This window comes from Oryctolagus cuniculus, chromosome 11, assembly GCF_051225735.1.
Source record: "Oryctolagus cuniculus isolate XC-2025 breed Fujian yellow rabbit chromosome 11, ASM5122573v1, whole genome shotgun sequence".
NCBI classification, from domain to species: domain Eukaryota; kingdom Metazoa; phylum Chordata; class Mammalia; order Lagomorpha; family Leporidae; genus Oryctolagus; species Oryctolagus cuniculus.
The window spans coordinates 107,996,899-108,002,898 of record NC_142877.1 but is presented as its reverse complement, the minus strand read 5'-3'; positions in this window follow the sequence as shown (position 1 = coordinate 108,002,898).

Below are 6,000 nucleotides of genomic sequence, written 5' to 3'. Positions count from 1 at the left end.
CCTTGGGTGCACAGAATCGGGGAGGGGCTTCTCCCTAACACTGGGGCAAAGGGGCGGGGTTTCCCTTCCTGTGACTCTCAGATGCATTTGTTGGAACACATTTCTTTGAGCCCAGACTCCCTTCCCTGCAGAGGGGAGTGTTCCCAGCAGCAGGTTTCTGGCTTGTATCTGCCCGTGTCTAAGAAAGCCAAGGCCCCAGACAAGAGGGATGCTGTGTGAGGCCACGCCAGAACACCCTGATGATCTCAGGAAGCCTGGCTTCTCCCGCCTCCACGTCCAGTAACACTGTAACCACCACACTGCTCTTATCCTGTCATCCGGGGAGGAGCTGTGGCTGCTTTATCTTCTGTCCCCAGCGCCTGGATTCATTGCAGGTGGATTAGTGCCAGCAGAAGTCTGGGTCCTGATGTTTTTGATACAGAGGAATACAAGAGGCTTAGAGAGCTGACTTGAAATCCCTGTGGGTAATGACTGCACGAGAAGTGGAAGGGTTTGTGTGGAAGAGGCTCTTTGCAATATTCATTTCCCCTTGCCTCCATTATCATAGAAGCCCTGGTTTTTGGCTAGGCACACGGCAATTTCTTTCTTTTTTTTAAGGATTTATTTATTTATTTGAAAGTCTGAGTTATACAGAGAAGGAGAGGCAGAGAGAGAGAGAGAGAGAGAGAGGAGAGGTCTTCCATCTGCTGGTTTACTCCCCAATTGGCTGCAATGGCTGGAGCTGCACCAATCCAAAGCCAGGAGCCAGGACCTTCCTCCGGGTCTTCCCACGTGGGTGCAGGGGCCCAAGGACTTAGGCCATCTTCTACTGCTTTCCCAGACCACAGCAGAGAGCTGGGTCAGAAGTGGAGCAGCCAGGACTAGAACTGGTGCGCATATGGGATGCAGGCACTGCAGGTGGTGGCTTTACCCACTACACCACAGTGCCGGCCCCTCAATTTATTTCATAATTATAGGCTTAATGTTCAACTAAATGTAGTGCTCAACAGGTAAAAAGCAGAAATGCCATTGTTCCACAGAAATATACAGAAGGCTATAAATAATAATCCAATCATAGGATGATATTGGGGCTGTGGCAAAGTGGGTAAAGCCATTGCCTGCAGTGTCGGTATCGCACGTGGGCAACAGTTCAAGTCCCAGCTGCTCCACTTCTGATCCCGCTTTCTGCTATGGCCTGGGAAAGCAGTAGAAGTTGGCCCAAGTCCTTGGGCCCTGCACCCATGTGGAAGATCTGGAAGAAGCTCCTGGCTCCTGGCTTTGGATTGGCCTAGCTCTGGTCATTGCAGCCAATTCGGGAGTGAACCAGCGGATGGAAGACCTCTCTTTCTCTCTCTGCCTCTGCCTCTCTGTAACTCTGCCTTTCAAATAAATTGATAAATCTTTAAAAAAAATTGTAGGATGTCAATCTGACTCTTACACATTCCATTTTTTTTAAAAAAAAGTTCTTTTAAAAATCCTGGCAAATACCATTGACTATTTCTTTTTTGTCCTTTCTACTTTTGGCTGTCTGGAATATGGATTCGGTGGCTGGGGTTGAGCAGCTCTTTTGGGACCTGAAGTAACCTGTGGCAGCTATATTAGTGGTAGTGGTGTTTAAAAGTTCACAGAAAATGCCGATTGTGAAAAACGTTGCAAGATCTCTGAGATGATGGAGCATCCATCAAAACAGAAAGGAAAGGAAAGAGTAATTCATGCCAGTTATTATAGAGCAAAGCCCTCCACAGGCAGCCCACCATAGATTATGAAAGTGGCCTTGGCTGGCGCCGCAGCTCACTAGGCTAATCCTCTGCCTTGCGGCGCCGGCATACCGGGTTCTAGTCCCGGTCGGGGCTCTGGATTCTGTCCCAGTTGCCCCTCTTCCAGGACAGCCCTCTGCTGTGGCCCAGGAAGGCAGTAAAGGATGGCCCAAGTGCTTGGGCCCTGCACCCCATGGGAGACCAGGAGAAGCACCTGGCTCCTGCCTTCGGATCAGCACGGCGGCCATTGGAGGGTGAACCAACGGCAAAGGAAGACCTTTCTCTCTGTCTCTCTCTCTCACTGTCCACTCTGCCTGTCAAAAAAATAAAAATTAAAAAATTAAAAAAAAGAAAGTGGCCTTGACACATCAAGAATAAAATGAGTCATGTTCTGTCTTCTCTGTTTAATAAGGCAAAGAAGAACAAAGATGATTTTTTCCCTGCTCAAAAAAAAAAAAAGTTTTTTTAGTAACAAATGGGCATTTCAGTGATATGGGGAAGAAATGGACTGTTCCTAAAAAGGAGAGATCAAAGGCATCTTTTCACAGGAAGAATCCTCCCCAGGACACCACTGCAACATCCCTGGACCAGCAGGGACACACTTTTCTGTCTAACTTTAAGACAATCGCTCAATTAGGTGTGCATGAATCTCAGCAAGCAGTGTCCAGGTATAGAACCAGGGGTAGGACTTAGAACAGAAGGCAGATCCAGACGTAGGCTTTCTGGTTCAGGGAGGCAGTGCAGTGTGGTGGGCAAAGCACATGCGTTAGAGTCAGGCAGACCTGAGTTCAAATCTCAACTCCACCCTGAAACTCGCAGTGTGGCCGTCTGATTCCCAGCACACCTGGCCATAACAGTGGTTCCCATCTTGCCTGGTTGTTGGCTCCAATTATATAACAGATGCCAAGGCTCCAGCACCGCATCTGATGGGCATTATTAGTGGCAGGTGTCGCTGCGTGCAGCCGTTAGGATTGTTGCTATCATTGTATCCCAGGTCGGGTTGGACAGGCAAGGTTGCCATAGAGCAGTTTTCAAGTGGAGATGGAGAATCCCATCCATCCCTCTGGTTCCTCAGTGACCTCCTGGATGCAAACTGTAGTCCAAAGCGCTGTGACTAAAAGCTAAGCCCTGGGGTGGGCATCAGATGTCGTTTGGGGCATCTGTGTCTCACATCAGAGTACCTGGGGTTCAGTCTGGGCTCCAGTTCCAGTTTCCTGCTAATACGTGGGAGGCAGCAGGTGATGGCTCAAGTCCTTGGCTCCCTGTCACCCCTGTGAGAGACCTGGACCAAGTTCCCAGCTCCTGGCTTTGGCTTAGCTCAGTCCCAACTATTGTGGGTATTTGAAGAATAAACCAGCAGATGGAAGATGTGTCTGTATCTCTCTTGTCTTTCTGTTTGTGTGTGTGTGTGTTTTTCTGACTTTCAGATAAAGAAAATATAAATAAAAGCCAAGCCTTCCATAGTGCGTCAAAATCACAATTTAAATGTGTTTTAGGGCCGGCGCCGCGGCTCACTAGGCTAATCCTCCACCTAGCGGCGCCGGCACACCGGGTTCTAGTCCCGGTTGGGGCGCCGGATTCTGTCCCGGTTGCCCCTCTTCCAGGCCAGCTCTCTGCTGTGGCCAGGGAGTGCAGTGGAGGATGGCCCAGGTGCTTGGGCCCTGCATCCCATGGGAGACCAGGATAAGCACCTGGCTCCTGGCTCCTGCCATCGGATCAGCGCGGTGCGCCGGCCGCAGCGCGCCGGCCGCGGCGGCCATTGGAGGGTGAACCAACAGCAAAGGAAGACCTTTCTCTCTGTCTCTCTCTCTCTCACTGTCCACTCTGTCTGTAAAAAAAAAAAAAAAAAAAAAAAAAAAAAAAAAATGTGTTTTAGAGGCCGCGCCGTGGATCACTTAGTTAATCCTCTGCCTGCGGTGCCGGCATCCCATATGGGCGCCGGGTTCTAGTCCCTGTTGCCCCTCTTGCAGCCCAGCTCTCTGCTGTGGTCTGGGAGGGCGGTGGAGGATGGCCAAGTGCTTGGGCCCCTGCACCCGTATGGGAGACGAGGCAGAAGGGCCTAGCCCTTGACTTTGGATCGGCGCAGCGCTGGTCGTGGTGGCCATTTGGGGAGTCAACCAATGGAAGGAAGATCTTTCTCTCTGTCTCTCTCTCTTACTGTCTATAACTCTACCTGTCAAAATTAAAAAAAAAAAGTGTTTTATTCAGGAACAAGACTTCCTGTTTGTGGATCGGGAATCATTTCAGAAGCGGCATTAAATTCAGCAGCTCCCTTCCATTTCTGAAGTGTCAGGGTTCGTTGGAATTATTTAAATGGCTGCAGGGCAGCGAGGGCTGAGGCAATTAAATGGTTAATGCAGCCTCCTCCGTGCCCTGGAGAGACCCCAACTATGCAACAGTGGGCTGTCTAAGGAACCCGAGTATTCACAGAGGAGTGCGGCCGTGAATCATGGCTCGTGTGCGCCTCGCCACCTAGAGCATTTCCATAGCTTGACTCTCTAGATCAGAAATAGTTCCTGGAATGGGTTTGCTTCGGTTTTCCAAAATACTTCTTCTTTTAGCCATGATGAAGCACAAAAGCACTCATTCCATCTGGAAGAGCATTAGAGGAAAATGAGCCGGGTGTGAGCAAGGGGGCATCGACACGCACACTCTGAAATTACACGGGGGCAGAGGTGGCTGCAGGGCCCATCAGGGAGGGGAGTGGGGAGGGTGAAGAATAGGCCTCTGTCCCCAGGAATTCCCGCATCGGAACGAGGCCGCTGAACAGTTCTGCTCTCTCTAGGTAGCCTCAGCTGAGCTCTTAGCCAAGCGCACTGCAAAGGAGACACCAGCCACCTTGATGATCAGATATGAGACGTGTTACTTATCACCTTCACTTATCAAGCACCAGGAAAGAACGCCCAATTTGCGAGGGAATCCATTCAGAGAGGGCGAGAGATGGACAATGGTAGTCACCAAGTGGACGGGCCTGATCCTAAGGGGAGTGGCCTCTGGGAGCATTAGTGAGAAGCTCTGAGCTGGGGCGAGAGCTGAGAGACCGAAGTCACCTCCCAAGCACCTGTCCCTTGGTACCCGAGAAGGCAGCTGAGAAAGAGAATCGCTAGCAGCAAGTGGAAGCAGAGAAAGTCTTCAAATATGTATGATTCGACTCGATTACCTCGTGGGAGACACCGTGGAGAGGAGAGGAAGTGAAATGTCGTTCCCTGAGAGACAATTGGAAAGGAAGTCTTAGAGAGCAGGGACTGTGCCTGTCTTGTTCACCTGCGTGATCACAGCCCGCTCCTAACACAGGCTTTGGGGTGCGGGAGACTCCCAAGAAGTATTTGCTGAAGGAGGGAAGGCCGACACGTTGCAGATCTCATTCTAGAGTGCACACTCGGGAAAGACTTTTAAAGACGCAGTGAGTGGATACCACCGTGGTTTGGATTGGCCCCCGTGATCTCAGGAGCTTGCCACCGAGTTCTCGTGTTCGTGGTACCTAACAGGTGGAAACTTAACCAAGTGACAATGTTTGCATTGCATTAGCGTGAAACCCCCGTGGGAGGTTCCTAGTGGCCCTATCAGAGACCATGGAGACATAACAGACACATGGGCTTCCTGTCTCTCTCCATGTGGTGTTCTGTATCCCCTCAGAACTCTGTCAGCAAGCATCAGCACCAACGACCCGGTATAAACCTCTTTCCTTCATAAAGTTAGGCTGCCTCGAGTATTTCATTATAGTAGTGAAAAGATGGCTAACATAAATACCTGCTGTATACCAGGCACGTCTTCACTGTTTCATTCCACATACAGGGATTTTATCCCATAATTTGCTAGGCACTCTATTGGACACTGAGAAGTCAGAAAGGAAAAGAGAGATCTCCTGCCCTCCAGGAGATGGTGGTCTTAGGGATGCAGGGACAGCAGCAATGGCAATGCCCTACCTGGTGACCATGGGGTGTAGCCAGTGCAGGCAAACAGAGCAGAGGAGCCTCCCTGTCTTCCTGGAGGAGTCGAGGCCGTCTAAAGGGACTGAGGCTGAGCCAAGATTTTGCAGGCATGTGGGCAATGGTGGTGGTGTGAGGGAAGTGCAAGTAGCTCAACCTTACAGGAGATGAAGCTTCCGTGGGATGAGGCAGGGAGCAAATGGAGAGAGGGAAGAGGTGAGCCAAGGACTGAGCAGAAAGGCCCCCTATTCCCTGGGAAGCACAGTATACACCGGCTTCCTGGGCACGAGGCCCTGCTTGGTGAGGGACCTCCAAAGGCCTCCGTGCTTGGTGTA